The sequence below is a fragment of the Phascolarctos cinereus genome, unplaced genomic scaffold (genome assembly GCF_003287225.1).
Source record: "Phascolarctos cinereus isolate Bilbo 61053 unplaced genomic scaffold, phaCin_HiC Scaffold_726;HRSCAF=1367, whole genome shotgun sequence".
Lineage (NCBI taxonomy): Eukaryota > Metazoa > Chordata > Mammalia > Diprotodontia > Phascolarctidae > Phascolarctos > Phascolarctos cinereus.
The window spans coordinates 128,023,094-128,041,560 of record NW_027556098.1 but is presented as its reverse complement, the minus strand read 5'-3'; positions in this window follow the sequence as shown (position 1 = coordinate 128,041,560).

Here is an 18,467-nt window from a genome sequence, read left to right as displayed (position 1 = left end):
ATTGTTGTAGTAGGTAATGTCTGTCTACTTTTAAGTTTTCATCTTAGACTTTAGGGCTGCTACTGTTACTTTTACATGCATGATTCACTAGCTTACTAATTTTTTGCCTATAATCTCATTCTGGAAAACCAGGTCACCTAGAATGTTAAAGATTGTATGTTAAATAAGAGGCAATGAGGTTTTAAGTTGATGGCTCCTTCTGAAAACATTAGTGACTTTGTGACAAACTTTTCAGTGACTCAGAGGTCTTGTTCAACTCACCTCAGAATCATTAAGTTCATTTCAATTCAGTAAGCATTCCTTAAATGACTATACAATTGGTGCAAAGTGTTGTTCTAGGCATTAGGAATATAAAGATAAATCTACACAGATCCTCTTTTCAAGAACCATGGGATCATTTCTTGCATCAGACTTTGTCCCAGTGGATAGGAGTTACTTGAAAACTGACTTAGACAATTAGATTATTATTATGTGTTATTTTTGCAAAGCCTCTATATTTTGCTAGGTATTTAGTTTAAGAAAGCAAGAGTGTAAAGAGTTAATTTACTCTCACCTTTTGATTCAGTCTGCCCAGCCGGAAGTGGAGCAAGTGGAGCAATTGAATAGATTTAGTTTTTTTTAATTGTTTGTCTTTGGAATGAGGTCTATGGCAGAGGTGTCAAACATGGCCCACAACATTCCCAAGTATGGCCCATAACAGATTAAAATGTCATTGGGAAATATTTAACAGAATAAATAAAAATAAAATAAAATATAGATAATATCACATTTTAAAATTGTCAATATGCAACCCATAAAGATCCTTATGTATAGAAAAATGGTCCCTGTTTCTATTTGAGTCGGATATCACTGGCCTATGGTTATTTAAAAAATGAAGTAGATTTATTTCCCTAATTTGTTAGGTTTGCCTAAAATTTATTTAAGATATGAGTGTTCCCATGTAAGATAGTTATGTTCACATGGAGGCCTAGATGGATATATGTGACTTGGTTATATGACTAGGAATGATCTGAGACATATAGTCAACCTCTGGGAAGAGGAAGAGAGATAAGACCAATCAATGCCTCTACTACCAGCATGTTAACTGAAGGGGAAGGAGCTATTTTCTCCGGTTTACAAGAGGGGTATTGGGTTAGAATGAGATTTATCAAATATATGTATGTATGTATGTATGTATGTATGTACGTATATCTATGTATTATATATATGGAAAGGGATAGAGAGAGTAGAGAGAGAGAGAGAGTTACAGATTGAAAGGGAAAAGAGAAGGGAAGGGAAGGGAAGAAAAGGGAAGAGAAGGGAAGAGAAGAGGAAACCTTATAACTAATCAGCACAATTATGCAAAACAAATCCAGATAGTGATCAGTTCAAAAAAATCAATGTCTTTGTGCTTTGTGACCATCACTTCTTTGATGAGAGAAGAGTAAATTATAGGTCTTCTGGACATATAGCTGATCATTGCTTTGATCAGAGTTCTTAAGTATTTCAAAGTAGTTTTTCAACGTAGTCATCATCCTTGTATAAATTATTTTCTTGATCCTGCTCACTTCACTGCATCAATTTGTACTAAGATTCTCCCGTGATTATCTCTTTTGTTGTTTCTCATGGTACAATACTATTTCATTGCATTCATAAAACATGATTTGTTCAGCCATTCCCCAATTGTCTGAGGCAAATTAGGCTCTAGTTCTTTTCTTTTTCTTCCTTCATTTTTTTCTTTTCTTTCCCCTCTTTTTAATATTCCCTTCAAGAACAGGCAGTTTTGCTTGAGACTATTCCTTCCTCAGTATTATCCTTCCTCTTAAGTTTTTCCCTGCTACCACTTGTTTCCCTATTAAGTTTAGTGTATTCCTATGCCCCACAGCTCATCCCTTCCTCCTTGTGTAATTTTCTCTTTATGTACCCCAATTATGAGAAATAGTAAGTTTCATCCCTTCCTTCTTTCTACATTAATATGTTCCTTTTACCTTCCCTTCTCTTTACCCTTTTAAGAACCTCAGAACAGAACCAAGCCACCCCCAGGACCTCTGCTTATCTATTTTTTGTAATTTAATTGTTTCAGTACCCTTTGAAGACATCAAGGTTCTGAACAGACACCTGCTTCTTCTCATCCTATTTGAATGTTAGCACTATATCATCATACATCTCCTTTCAGCAGCTTAAATAAATTTAAGGTTTTAAGAAACTTTTCAGGTTTCTTTGGACTCTGGTGTTTGTATTGCAAAATTCCTATGTCCCCTGGTCTTTTAATCAGAAGTACTGGAAAGTTTTCTATTCCATTAAAGATCCATTTATTTCCTCTTTAAGATCATATTCAATGTTGCTGGGTAAGTTATTCTTGGCTGTATAAACCTTCGTCTTGTGCCTTTCAGAATATCATATTCCAAAATTTCCTTTGGTTTTTAGTAGGAGCTGTCAGATCATTCCTAGTCATATAACCAAGTCACATATATCCATCTAGGCCTCCATGTGAACATAACTATCTTACATGGGAACACTCATAACTTAAATAAATTTTAGGCAAACCTAACAAATTAGGAAAATAAATCTACTTCGTTTTTTAAATAACCATAGGCCAGTGATATCCGACTCAAATAGAAACAGGGACCATTTTTCTATACATAAGGATCTTTATGGGTTGCATATTGACAATTTTAAAATGTGATATATCTATATTTTATTTTATTTTTATTTATTCTGTTAAATATTTCCCAATGACATTTTAATCTGTTATGGGCCATACTTGGGAATGTTGTAGGCCATGTTTGACACCTCTGCCATAGACCTCATTCCACAGACAAACAATTAAAAAAAACTAAATCTATGATTCTGACTGTAGTTCCTTGCTACTTAAATTGTTTCTTTCTGGATGCTTGCAGTCTTTCTCACACCCCTATTCCCTTTCTTTTATGTGGCAACACTGGATTTTGGCCATGACATTCCTGAGACTTTTGGGGATTCCTTTAAATAGATGATCAGTGGATTCTTTCTGTCTGTACTTTGCACCAAGCAATTAATGATATGTTTATATATCTGGGTAGTTTACATATTTGTATAACTGGACAGTTATCATTTATGATTTATTGAAATATAGATTTTTTTGTTAGCCAGAATTTTTGGGAAGTCCAATGATTCTTAGATGATTTCTCTTTGATCTATTATCTAGATCTGACATTTTTGATATCAGCTATTTTACATTTTCTTCTATTTTTCAATATTCTGATTTTGTTTCTTGCTGTTTCATGGAATCATTGATTTATATTTGGTCTATTCTAGTTTTGGGAGATCCTATTTCTTAGGTAAGGTTTACCACTTTCTTGTCTAGGTTGCTATTAGAGGCAGCACTAAAGCCAGCATTCTTGTAATTCAAGTTCAATGGTAAGATGAAATGAGGCAAGTTCACATCATTCAACAGTTAATTAAAAAGAAGTTTCCTTTGCTCTAACACATCAAGGATATGCATTAAAGATACAGGGCACTTAGCTTTTCTGGATGCCACCCCCCACTTGGCTCTATATGGAACTGTTTCTGTTCATAAGTACAGGATAGCAACAAATATGGTCTTCAGAAATCTACCAACTCTAAGGGACTCTGACAGAATATGGGTGGGACTTTTTATGCCCTTAGGTGACGAGGAAATTGCATCTGGGAAACAAGGACCAATCAGGTCCTGGGACTGCTTTTTCTCCTTTTAAAGGAAACTAATCCTTGTTACAGAAGGGAAAAAGGAAGGGTGAACCTATCCCAGGGGTGGGGAACCTGCAATCTTGAGGCTACATGTGGCCCTCTAGGTCCTCAAGTGTGGCCCTTTGAGTGAATCCAAACTTCACAGAACAAATCCTCCTAATAAAAGGATTTGTTCTGTAAAACTTAGACTCAGTTAAAAGGCAGCACCCAAGGACTTAGAAGGCCACAGGTTCCCCACCCCTGGCCTATTATGTGTTGTGGGAGACGCTGGTAAGTATTAATCCTATCATGGCTGCTTATCATCCTTCCAATTCTTTTTTTTTTCCAGAGCTTTGATTTCAATTTTAATCTCTTGCTTCATTTATTTCTTCTAGGTATTCATGTAGTATTCATAGGAAATCCAATTTTTACTTTGAGTCTGTGCTTATAGTTGTTATAAAGTTAAAATTGTAACAATTCTTCATACTTCTCTGAATTTTCTTTGATTTCCTTATCTCTTCAGCTTTTGTTCCTGAACTGGGGCTTTGGGTGAAAGCCAGGCTCTATCCCCTGTAGTCCTTCTTGGGATGTGGTTGGCCCTGCTTGTCCTTGCCTGGATTTTTGTGCTGACCTCCATGTCCTGGAGTTAGGCTTCCTTCCCAACCCCCATCATTGAGGTTCAGAGCACTGGATCTACCAGGTGCTCTCTGGTGTCTCAGAACAGTGTGTTAGGCACTTTAGAGCCCCTGGGCCTGGGGTATGATGCTTGATACTACTCCCCCAGGCTTACAATGCCCCTACTCAGGAAAGCCCTCTATTCTTGCTACCTCCAGGCACAGAGCCTTACATGTATTGTCTCCAGTTGGGCTTGTACTCACTTTGCTCAATAGCCTTCTTTTCCTATTGTTCATGGCCTTCTGTCTGATTTTTGCCCAATTCTGGGTTAGAAAATGTCATTTACTTTAGTTTCTTATTGGATTTCTTGATCACTATTCAGTCTGGTGTGAACTTTAAAGGTTTGTGCTAGATTAACTGTATGACAGCTGGATGGCCTGCCATTTAGCAGGAAGTTCTCGATAAATGCTTGTTGAATTGAATCTTTTAGTTTGGATAAGCTCCTTTTCAAATGTGTTTACTGAAAAAAAAAAAAAGAGAAGCTTTTTAAATAATAGGCCAGAACTTGGGCCTGTAGTTATCATGTGAGTAGAAGAGGGGTGTGTGTGTGCGCATGTGTGTGTGTGTGTGTGTGTGTGTGTGTGTGTGTGTGTTGTTGGCACAATAATCAGTTTGCTACATCCTAATGTTAACACTTTTCTCAGTTTTTCAACATGACACTAGCACAGTGTAGCAATGTTACTTTAATTTCAATTATATATAGGTAAGAGCCCTTGAAATTATTATAGGATTATAGAGTTGGAAGTCACCACAGAAGGGCTCTTCTGCTCCAACATCCTCATTTTAAAGTTGAGGAAATGGGGGCACAGATAGTTTCAATGACTTGACCTTGTTCTTTAGTAATTATCAGCTATGAAAAGTATCTGCCTCTGATGATAGGCAGGGGCTGTTCTGTAATAAAATGAAATACAGGAGGAATTGTGGTTTAGTGGGAAGAAGGCTAGATTTGAAGTTAGAGGATCTAGGTTTGCATCCCAGATCTGCCCCTTACTACTTGTGTGACCTCAGGCAAGTCACTTTCTCTGGACCTCAGTTTCCTCAGCTGTAAAATGAGGGAGCCTGGACTCAATGACCTCTAAGGTCACTTCCAACCTTAAATCTATTATCCTCTGGCCTATGAGTACGTTGGCTGGGATGTTTAGTAACGTTAACTAAAACCAAATGTCCTATTACCGTGATCCAAAAGGTGATACAATCTACAACATAATCGACATTTGGTTCCTTTGCTGCAGAAAAAAAAAAAGCTCTGTTACATTTAGAAAAATGTAGAAGATTTTTTTCCCCTGAGGCATATGCTGGCCTAAGTTGAAAGTAATTCCCATCAGTTTAGAACTGGGTGGTCTGGTGAGAGGTTATTTCTCAGTTAGATCTACAGGCAGGAAGTCATTTAGAGAGATGATATTTATAAAGGTTAATGAGCTCATCATAAATTTCTTTCATGAGAAAATGTGGTACATCTTACTGACTTCTACTCAATCCCCAGATTGCTCATTTTGAACATCATTTCATTTCAGACGCAAAACATCAGTTGCTAGAAGTTTTCTAGGGTAGATGTGGTTAGTGGCTGGCAGCAGGATACTCTTACTACTGTTGTATGAGGATAGAACAGTTAGGGAAATCAGAAAATATACTTTAAGGGTGCCCAGCTCTTAACAAGGTACTTTGTACATAGTAAGTGCTTAATAAATGATCATTGAATAAATGAATTAATGAATGCATGAATTAATTATATCCCTAAGTGTAGCTTAAAGTGCTGTGGTTTAACTAGCTTTGAGGGGCCTGGAGACTTAGAATTATAAATATGGTACTTCAGTGGAACCTTCATATAACTGGGATTTTGTTTGGTTTTTTTCCCCTTCTATTTCTTTTAAAAAACATTTGTTGCTATCTTGTGTTTTCACATTACTTTCATTTCCAAATGTATTTATATGTTTGCAAACATATGTGTGTGTGTGTGTGTGTGTGTGTGTGTGTGTGTATGTGTGTGTGTGTGTATTTTAGGCAATAGGGGTTGAGTGACTTGCCCAGGGTCACACAGCTAGTAAGTGCTAAGTGTTTGGTCTGAGGCTGGATTTGAACTCAGGTCCTCCTGACTTCAGGGCTTGTGCTCTATCCACTGTGCCACCTACCTAGCTGCTCCTGCAAACATATATTTATACGTTTATATGTACACAGAAATGAGTGTGTGTATATATATATATATATATATATATACATATATATACACACACATGAATATATATGTGTGTGTGTGTGTGTATATATGTATGTATTAAAAACAAGTCATCCCTTCTAACATATATTAAAAATGAAAGAGAAAAAAGCTCAACAAAACCACACAATACATCCACACATCTGACAATTTGTGCAGTATTCTACACTAATTTGTGAAAGGGTAGGTACACTGATTCATTGCTGGTGGAGCTGTGAATTAGTACAACCACTTTGGAAAGCAATTTGGGACTATAAAAATAAAATGGCCAAAATGTCCATGCCCTCTGACCCAGAGACTGCACTGGTAGGCGTATACCTACCCCAAGGAGGCCATTGATGAAAAGCAAGGCCCAATATACACTAAAATATTTATAGCAGCACTTTTTGTAGTAGCAAAGAACTTCTTAGTAAATGCCTACTGAGTTCTGTAATTGCTAAATAAATTATGGTACATCAGTGTAATGGAATACTACTGTGGTGTAAGAAATTATGAATATGGTGAATACAGAGAAATACGAGAATGCTGATACAAAAAGGAGAAGGCAGAACCAGTAAAATAATACACAATGAAAACAATGTAAATGGAAAGAAAAATAGCAATAAAACCAGTAAGTCTGAATGCTCTGAAATTAGGATGACCTTGTTTGTCCCAAAGAAGAGATATGAGAAGACACCTGCTCCCTCTCATTTGGAGAGGCAGGAGGTCCTCAAGTGTGGAATCTTGTATATATTTTCATCCTTTCCCCCCCCTCAAAATAGTGATTGTTATACTCATTTTTCTCTTCTTCCTCTTTCTCTTTATTATTTTTTCCCTCTTAAAATGGTTATGTAGAATGGTTCTCTGAGAGAGGATGGGGAGAGATACAGGGAGAAATTTAGTTGCTGTAAAACCAAAGCATATCAATAAAATTTAATTTTAGAAAATGAAAAGAACAGCTACTACCAAAAAATCAAAAATGAGAGTTGTAAAATCACCGAGAGCAAGCTTGGCACTGAAGAGGAATGAGGTGACACCTTCTCTCACTCCTTTGGGAGTCCACAGTCAAGGAACATTATGTATATGTATATATTCAGTTTTTTTTAAAAAAATGTATTAATTGCTTTTATTGTTTTTTTCTCTTCTTTTTAAAAAAAATATTTGTTACAAAGCATGACTTTTAGGGAGGCGAGGAGGAGAAGAACTTGGGGGTATTTAGGCAATATACATACATGTTTTGTGTGTTATATATACACATATATAATTAAAAAAATAAAAACCAAAAAATCCACACTCACAGCATTCCCCTCCCACCACCTCTGCACAGACTTTTCCCTCGATTTGAACATGATGAACACATTCATTGTGTACTTTCTGTGTGGCAGCATTAGGGTGCAGTGTCTTTCAAGATACCAGTTTCAGCCTCACCTCTTATTCTGTAAAATCTTCCTTAAATGTTCCAGTCCCATTGCTGTAACTGTGCCACAATCTACCATTGTACATGTGGTACTATTGCATTTCCTGTTTATGTTAGAAAAACCTTTAAAAGAAGTATAAACTCTTTCTAGGGTTAGAATTATGCCAAATAATATTTAACCAGCATCCTGCAGAGACTAGTGATACACCAAATAGGTCTGTTGTGACTTTGTGGAAATATTGTAATCTCAGTTTATTTACCTTTAAATATAATGAATGCTTAACCTTCCTTGGTTGGAGGGAGGTGGCAATAAAATGTAGCTGCTATGACAAGTGGACAGCAGTGTTGCCTTGTTGAATTGTATTCAGGTAAGCAATCAATACATTTCTCTTAATGGCAGGACCATAGAATTGTTAGGGCTGGAAGAAATCTTAGCTATTATGTAATTCAACCCTTTTGTTTTATAGATGAGGAAACTGAGGCACCAAGAAATGAAATAACCTGTCCCAAGTTCACACAGGTGGTAAATGACAGCAACAGGAATGGAATTCAAGGTGTTTGATTCTAAATTCAACACTTTTTCGATTACACTGTGTTTGTGGGGTTCTTGGCTTTTAAAATAAAAGAAATCTTGTTGGGTTCAGACTATATAAGTGCCATAGGCCTTCAGAGAAAAAAGGAATTAGTGTGAGAAGTAGTAGTTGGAGAACAGCTCATGGCCCTATGGGGTTAGTGGATTTTGGACATGGAGTAGGAAGGAATTTGATCAAGGAATTTCTTTGATATTATAGGGTAGTGAGCCCTTGTTCATAGAATCACAGATTTGGAGTTGGAAGAGACCTTAGATGCCATCCAATCCAACCCCTCTCCTCAATTTTGTATATATGAGAACTTAATCATTTAGAGGTTAAGTGACTAGCCCAGGGCCATACAACTAGTAAGTGACTGGAGCATGGTTTGATCCTAGGTCCTCCTGACTTCAAGTTCAATTCTCCATCCACTACTCCATGGTATTACTTTTGGGACTTCAATTATGTCTCATTGATAAGGGATGGATTGGTTGACCTGTAAAACAGAGCCATTCCTCAGTTAAGGGCTTTTTTAAAAAAAAAAAAAGAAAGAAAAGAAAGGTTACGGTTATAGAATTGTGGGTTTTTTACTCCCTCCTTGATTTTGCTCTTTTTTAGAGAGATCATTCCAGCCAAGAGCAGATCTGGGTTGGGCATTAGAATTAGTCAGTTATTAAGCATTTATTAAGTACTAACTACGTGCCAGGCACTGTGCTAAGTGTTGGGGGTACAAAGAAAAAACAAACACACTGGTCCTACCCTCAAGGAGCTCACAGTCTAACAAGATAGGCAGCATGTAAATAACTATATCAATAAATGTAAGATATATGTAAAGTAGATGGAAAGTTGTTGTTCATCCTTTGTTTTCGAAGAGGACCAATGGCATTATGGGGTTATGTCTTGACTTGCCTTGGACTTAAGTGAGGCAGAGCTCACAAAGTCATTAGCCTCACTCTCTCTTCCAGAATCATAGATATTCAATAGTAAGACAAAAGTCAAGATCACTGGCATTGGTCTGGAATTCAGTGGATGACCTTGGTGTCTTTGACGTCTGACTACTTTCTAAGCACTCCACAGAGCCTGCTTCAGCCATCTTAGTGGTCAGAGGAAAAGATTGTTCTCATCCATCCATTCTACCAGGGGAAATCTTCATATACTCAGGGTAGGTATTCCCCAAACTCGCTGACAAGTTTGAAGCCTTCCAGTTACCTTCAACCTGGTCTAGCCCATCTGCTGAGATGGTTTTAACTGGTTGTGGCCATTGCACGTGCTACAGCTTCTTAGTTAAGATATTTGGTGGGGAGTGGGGGAAGTGCTTATATGGACCTGAGATCTAAGATGAGTCTTAAAGGAAACCAGGAAATCTAAGAGGAAGAGGTGAGGAAGGACCATTCCATCATGGGGGCTAGCCAATGCAAAGACTGAGTTGAGAGATGGAGTATTATGTGGAAGGAACAAGAAGTGGGCCTGTGTACCTGGGTTGCAGAGTAGGTGGAGGGAAGTAAAGCATAAGAAATAAAAGACAAGGTTAGGCTGGTTTGTTAAGGGCTTTAGATATTAATCATGGACATAATAGGGAGTTATTGGAGTTTACTGAGTAGGGGAATTACATGGAAACTTTTGCTCTTTTAGGAAATTACTTTGGCAGCTGAGTTGACAGATTGTAGTGGGGAAAGACTTGAAGCTGGAAGACCAATTAGAAAGCATAACAGGAGGTGGGTGGTTCTACCTAACAAGAAAGGGATATTATAGGTCATCAAGTTCAAACCTCTCATTTTACAGGTGAGGAAACTGAGGCACAGAAAAGTGACTCACCAAAGGTCACACAGGTAATAAATATTTAAGGCAGCATTTGACCCAAAGTTCAAGTGTGTTCCAGGTCAAGGACCTTCCTTCCTTCCCTCCCTCCCTTCCTTCCTTCCTTCCTTCCATTCCTTCCTTCCTTCCTTTCCTTCCTTCCTTCCTTTCCTTCCTTCCTTTCTCCCTTTCCTTCCTTCCTTCCTTTCCTTCCTTCCTTGATTCCTTCCTTCCTTCCTTCTTTCCTTCCTTCCATTCTTTCTTTTTCTTTCTTGGATTACACTTGCTCTGTGGTGTTTTCACAGGAGGGATTTCTGGTGGTTAGCCCGGTATTGGTGGTTGGGAAGTAGCTCTGGGACTGGGCTTCATGGCAGGAAGTCATTCTGATGGAGTAGGTCAAGTAGTTGGAGGTTGTATTTTATTAGAAAAATATTCCCTGACAGAGAAATCTGATAGATGTTGAAGAATATGCCAAGAAAATGTTGTGAACTGAGTAAGAAAAACCAGGATTCTTTCAGCTCTGCCACTTAGCGGAATTTCTTTCCATGCCAGAATTCTATTCCCAGATCTGGTCACTTAGATGACCTTGCATAAGTAACTTAAACTCTTGGTTTTCTATTCTGTAATAATATCTTGACTACTTAACTCACAATGTTGTCATGAAGATGAAATGAGAAAATGATGTGAAAGTATTTTGAAAACTGCAAAGTGCTATAGGAATTTAAGTGGCATCATGATCATCGTCTTTTGTTGTTGAGTCATTTCAGTCATGTCTGACCTTTTGTGACCCCATTTAAGGTTTTCTTGGCAAAGATACTGGAGTGGTTTGCCATTTCCTTCTCCATTTTCCCAATGAAAAACTGAGGCAAACAGGGCTAAGTGATTGCCCAGGATCACAAAACTAGTAAGTGTCTGAGGCCACATTTGAACTCACATCTTCCTGGCTGAAAGCTCAGTGCCTATCCACTATGCCACCTAGCTGCCAAGTCATGCTTCCTATCTTGTTCCATGGAATTCCAATAGAAATGCTTCTGAATGCTTCTAATAGTTACATAAAATATTAAGGTAAAAACTCATCTGTTATTATTATTATTACCTCATTCTCATTTTTCCAAAAGAGTTCATAGGGAAATAGTCTTGGGACAAGTTACTATCCTGTTATATGCTTTTAAAAAATTAATGTTCTGTGGCCTATTAAGCAGGTGAATAAAATAACTGATTTTTAAAAGATCAAATAAAAGTTATTGGCATTTAAATTCATCTGTGGATAAACAAGTGGATAAAGGAATTGATTTTTTTTTAATTGAATAAAAAGTATTGGGATTTAAATTCATCTGTAGGCTTATTGAAAACATCTTTGGAACATGGTCACATCTTTTCTATCAATAAATAGGATGACAGAGATGATACATACCTTACTTTCACTTGATATTGATTTCTTCTGCTTAGGTTTCTATATGTCAAAACCTTTTTGTTTCATATAGCTTGGAGATTAAGAGACAGCATAGCATAGTGGAGAGAGAGCAGGCCTTGGAAGAAGAGAGACCTGGAGCACTGCTTCTGACACAGGTTGTATGACCTGTGCATCTTTATGTCTCAATGATCTAGGCAACTCTCTTAGACTATAAGTTGAAGAGAGGGTGTTGACTTGCATTGCTAGAACTCCTTTATTTGGGAATTCCTTATGCCAAGGAATAGTAAAGCCAGTCTCGATCCCTTATCCTTCCAGAGGGAGAAAAGTATAAGGGTAGGTAATGTATAGGACAACAGTGTGGATAGCAAGAAAATGGAGTGGTGCATGGCTGGGTGCATCCAAGGAAGTGACCAGAGAAGCCTAAAAGGTGAAATCCTTGGAAATGTGATCCTATGGAATGGCTCCAAAGAAGAGAGTCATCAGCAGAAAGAACCTTTATGAGTACTTGCCTGTACAATATGTTATATTGCGTGACATACAAATTAAGAAAGAAAATATTAATATGAATTTGAAGGAAATCCTCATTAGGGGCATTCCTCAATGAAATTGTGACAAACTCTTTAAGTTTGTCATTAGCCATCCTAGTTTACCTCTTTCTGACAAATTATGTCTATCATAATGTCATCACTTCTCTCCAGAACTCAACTCCTGAGAAAGGATCTGACATCAATCATTTGCACCCTGATGTGAATTTATCACTGTTAATTGCTGCTTGGGCAAATTTGCAGGTTAAACAATATCCCTAATGATGGAATGAAAGGCCTATTCTTTATTAAAGGTGGCAACAGCAGATAGAGCGCTGGGTCTGAAGTCAGGAAGGCTCATGTTCCTGAGTTAAAATCTGGCCTCAGACATTTACTAGCTGCGTGGCCCTAGGCAAGTCACTTAACCCTGTTTGCCTCAGTTTCCTCATCTGTAAAATGAGCAAATTACTCCAGTATCTTTGCCAAGAAAACCCCAAATAGGGTCACAAAGCATCAGACACAAGTGAAACAACTGAACAATAACAACAAACCCCTATTAAAGGCATTTAGGGCATCAGGAAGCAAACGAGGAAGTGTTTGCAATGAAAGAGAGAGGGCAGGAAGATTGCTCCTGGTGATGTGGGCCATTGCCTGCTTCTTTTTCCTGCTGTTCATCATTCCATAATAAAAGAGAAAAAATAATCCTGACCTTCAAAGTGGCTTGTTGATCAGTAAGAACACTAGATGGCACTGTTTGACTTCTGTCTAGCATCTAAGTTGCCCCTTGCTATTTTTCCTTTAAAACTATCTATACATTCTTAGAACTGGAAGGGACCTCAGAAATTACCTAATCTAGCAGTTCTCAAACTTTTTGGTCTCAGGATACTTTTATATTCTTAAAAATTATTGAGGATTCTTACTCTCCAGAACCTTCACGCGCACGAACTATATCCATGTTGATGGTATTAGAAATTAAAATATCTTATTATAATTATGAAAATAATTTTGACCTTACACTACCCCCCCAAAGGGTCTTAGGGACAACAAGAGACCCCCAGATCACATTCTGAGAACCACTGACTAAGTCCAGTTATCCTTTTCCACAGAGGAGAGAACTGAAGCCCAAGAGATGAATTGACTAGCCCAAGGTCACACAGCTAGTTACTGGCCGAGCAGGCTTTCAAACACTGGTGTTCTGTCTCCAAATCTAGTATTCTTTCCACTATGCTATTATGCACAGTCTCCAAAAAATACACAGTACTTTTTAAAGCAAAAATTGATTTTTTTTTAACATGCTCAGTGTTTCCTTTTCTAGAAAGACTGCTACATTTCAAACATTCTTTTCCTTCTGAGTGATTCTGAGCATCATTGACTGACAAGTGCAGGGCATGCTTTTTCATATTTATCTGTTCCAAGTCATTTTTACTGACAAGCCTGTTGAAAGAGCCAGCTTCTTTTCTTCTAGCTCATGGGAGCCAATGAACATCCCATTCGAAGCAGAGCATAAAGGGTTTTATAAAAAGCCAAACCCTAAGTCCCCTGTTCCTTTCATATTTAATCTGTTTCTGGAGCTTCAAAAGATGGCTAGGACATGTCAGTGAGGGGACATGTTCCAGGATCTGAACCTGGGACCTTATGGGAAAGGAGGGACTGGGAATATGGAATTAGTTCAGAAAAAAACGAAAGAAAGAATGAGGGTCCCCCGCCAGTAACATTCTTTATTTCACTACTAAAGCCCTCCCTGTCTTCTGCTAAAGTAAAACAAACAAGCAAACATCTGGTTATGTGGTTATAACAAAACACTTGTTATGTAGAAATGGAGACATTGGTGATAAAGAGTTGCAAAATATATTCAAAATAGCTTCATTTGCAGAAAGGGTACAGTTATGAAAAGCCATAAAACTTTTTTTGGGGGGCGGGGAGATTTCTGGGACTAAGATGTACTGCTTAGTGCTTAGCTACTCATCTTATTTCCGAATGAACATGGTATAGAAGTCACTTTGGACTTGAGCATTGTTAAGAGAGGCAGAGTCAGAAGGCCTGGGCTTAGGGTGCTTTCTGAGCTAAGTTTTGGCTTTCTCAGCCTCAGTTTCCTCATTTATAAGAGAGGGACAATAATCCTTGTACTATTTTAATGAGTTGTGCCACTTCATAAATATGAGCTATTATTGTGCTGTCTGTTCATTCTTTATTTTTGATGTTTCCTCCATGATTCATAGGCTCATAGATTTTAGAGCTAGTAGAACCCTTATGGGGGTAGCTGGATGGTACAGTGGATAGAATTCCAGGCCTGGAGTCAGGAAGACCTGAGTTCAAATTTGGTCTCAGACACTTACTAGCTGTGTGACCCTGGGCAAATAATTTAACTCTGTTTGCCTCAGTTTCTCATTGGAAAAATGAGAAGGAAATGGCAAACTGCTCCAGTATCTTTGCCAAGAAAACCCCAAATGGCATCACAGAGTCAGACAGCACTAAAATGACTCAGCAGCAACAAAAGAGATCTTATTGGGCATTTAATCTTGGGGTTCTTAAGGGGGTGTGTGTGTGTATGTATGTGTGTGTATGTATGTGATGAGACCCTTTGAGCAGTCTGGTGAGGCCTATGGACCCTTTCTTAGAACAATATATTTTTGTTTGCTTGTTTGGTGAGGCAATTGGGGTTAAGTGACTTGCCCAGGGTTACACAGCTAGAAAGTGTCAAGTATCTGAGGTCAGATTTGAACTCAGATCCTCCTGACTCCAGGGTGGGAGCTCTATCTGCTGCGCTACCTAGCTGCCCCTAGAATAATATTTTTTAAATGCACAAAAAAATAAAGCATTACAAATTACAATCATATTGAAATTCAATTATCAAAATATTTTTAAGAAGTTCATAGGTCTGGGGTGAGAACCCCTATCCAGTGTAACTTTCTTCATTGTACAATAAAAAAGCCAAGGCTGAAAGAGGCTTTCTAAATGAGTGACTTTCTGATAGCACCGTAAATAATAAATAGTAGTAGGTAGATTCAAAATTGGGTCTTCTTCTGCATCTACTGCTCTTTGCAGAGCACCTAGCCATTTCTGATTTCTCTGTTTCTGTTTCTTATTTTCTATTCCTCCTCACAGTATCTCTGCAAAGCTCCTTTATTAACCTCAGCACGTTTATGTTTACCCAGATGAAGTTTCCAGAGCTAAATTGTTTGGAAGACTAGGTGTCAGATTCCTTTAAAGAGGTGCTAAGAAGGCTAGAGGAAATGGTGCAGTTGGTGTTTTTGCCTTTACTATCTTCGTTTTCATTTCTGTGCATTTTCTTCTCCTTTTTTAAATAATAATGATATTGAAAAAAGATGCTGTCCAGTTCTTATGTTTGGAAAATGCTTTCACATATGATGCCTCATTTAGTCCTTATCTCTGATGGCAGAGTGAATGGTCTATATGGGAATATAGGTGATTTCAGGCATCGGCAAGCCTTGAGGAAACATTCGGAAAATGGAGTTGAGGAAGGGGATTCTTTCTGATGACTGAGGTCACAATAACCATGGGTGGTAGGTAGGCCAGGTATTCCAAAATCGTCATTAAAAGTTGGATGTTAACCTGGAAAGACGTTGTAAAAGAGCACCCCAAGGATCTGTGCCTGGCTCTGGGCTGTTTGATATTTTGATCAATGACTTGGATGAAGTTATAGACAGCATACTTATCAGATTCCCAGGACGTAGAATTGGGAAGGATGGCTTAGACACTGGATGACAGAGTCAGGATTCTGAAAGCCCTCAACAGGCCGGAAGGTTGAGCCAAATCTAATAAGGTGAAATTTAATAGGAATAAGTGTGAGCTAAATGTAGACCGATCAGGACTGGTATGGAAGAGAGAATGTTGGATTTAGAGAACTGGGTTCAAGTTCTGACTGCCACTTATTATTTTTGAACAAGACACGGGCCTCAGTTCCTCATTTAAAAAATGAGGGTAGGGGCAGCTAGGTGGCACAGTGGATAGAGCACCAGCCCTGAAGTCAGGAGGACCTGCGTTCAAATCAGGCCTCAGACCAAACACTTGACAATTACTAGCTGTGTGACCCTGGGCAAGTTACCTAACCCCAGTTGCCTAAAAAAAAAAATGAGGGGGTTAGACTAGATGACCTCTAAGGTCCTTTCCATGGGAATATCCACCCTATCTCTAATCTTATGATTTTGATATAATCTCAAAGGGTTTTTGTTCTAGTCTCCTTCAAACTCCTTCATATCAGTATTCTTTCTACATGACATAGTGGCTAAAATACTGGATTTGAGTCCAGAAAACCCAGATTCAAAACTCCCTACTTAATAGCTGTTGTGACCATAAACGACTCCCTTAACTTTGCCGAGCCTCAGTTTCCTCTTCTGTAAGACAGGGGCAATGATATCTGTATTACCCACCTCTTAAGGGGTATTGTGAGATTTAAGTAATGATAAACATTAATTGTGATTTCGTAAATTGTCCTCTTTCTCCTAAAAGAAGAAAGGTTCTCGTTTGGTGGGTTCTGGTTAATCAAGGTTTTGCATCTAGAGGTCTTGAAACTCTGTTGCAGTTAGAACCTCTGTTGATATGAAGTGTTCAAGTACAAAAACTGTGGACTAGTAGTCAAGAAGTAGGTATACTTCAAAGGTCCTTATTTGGGCAGAATTGGAATTATAATATTGCAGGTTTATTTTGGTTTTTGTTTGAACTTCTCTTGCTAATTAGTTGTATTACTTAGGACCCATTTCTCAAAGTCTCTACTTTCCCCATTTGCAAAATGAGTAGAAGAATGTCCACTGAATATAAAACCAGTCCCAGGGCTGTCATGAGGAAGAGATGAGATGCTTTCTGTGAAATCACTTTGAAAAGAATGATGAGTTATCATACCAATAGAATACATGATATTTTCCAGTAAAATAGACTGTTTATTGCTATTCTTTAGTATTCCTGAGTATAGTTCCCGCCCCCATGCCTCCCTCACACACACACAGCAGCACATAGCTTAAGACTTAGAGAAATCTAACCAAAGCCAAACCTGTAGTATTATGAGCCAAAATTCTCTCTGAACAAGGCACTTTGAAGTTTCAGTTTCTTCTTCGCATACATCAGACACATTAGTGTCGGTCTCCCATAGTTGGGTACTTGCTGAAAGGGAGGGCAAGTCTGACATATGCTCCAGAGATTATTCTGAAACTCTTTTCTCATTCTGCTAACAGAAGCAGCTGTGGGGGAATAGAGAGAGGGCTGGCCAGGCAGCTCTGAATTCTAATTCATCCTCTTGATCTAACTATGCAAAACTGAACAGGTCACTGAACTCTGGTCTCCAGTTTCTTCCACTGTAAAGTCAGGATAACAAAATGTATCAAACTTATTTCACCAGGTGATGTGAAATTGATAAAAGGATCAAATGAGATACGAGTTGTTAGTGGGCTTTGAAAAGTAACAAAGAGATGCAGAAGCTGTAATTATTATTATTATTGTAATTGTTTGTGAGGCAATCAAGGTTAAGTGACTTGCCCAGGGTCACACAGCTAGTGAGTGTCAACTGTCTGTGGCCTGATCTGAACTCAGGTCCTCTAACTCCAGGGCTGGTGCGCTATGCATTGTGTCACCCACCTGCCCCAGAAGCTGTAATTATTACAGTGACCACCCTGGCCCCCACTATCTGAAGGCTAGATATGTTATGTTTCACCCCTCCCTCAGGGTTCTCCAGTACTCTTAAGAGGGTTTAAGGAGTATCCAGTTTCTCTGCCATTGGCTCAAGTCCCCCTGATGGTGTTCCAGCAATTTCAGGAGTCCCTTGTACCCCAGTCTCATTTTAACCACTTAATGGTCAGATTAGCTTTTATATAATAATATTTACTAAGGGACAGTAAGAACAAACACACAATCATTCCTCCCCCCCAAAAATATGTGGGGATATAATCCTGTCCTACACCACCTGGGTCTCTGGAAAAGAAAGAGTGATCAGGTTCTCAGCTTTACTCAGTTCCTATATAGCACAGTCCCACCAAGTTCCAAGTCCAAAGTCTGCCTTGGGCTTGGGTCCCAAGGCCACTGGCTTCTCAAAGCTTTCTTACTGGTCTTAGAAGCAACATTCAGCTTGGGATCCTGCCAAGGCCACCATGGTGTGAGTTTGTATTCAGTTTGCATTCTACCACCTTTGCTTAGAACAGAAAAAGACAAATGAAACAGAGAACAAAACCCCAAACCCATTTTTTGGGACCACAGGGCTTAAAAT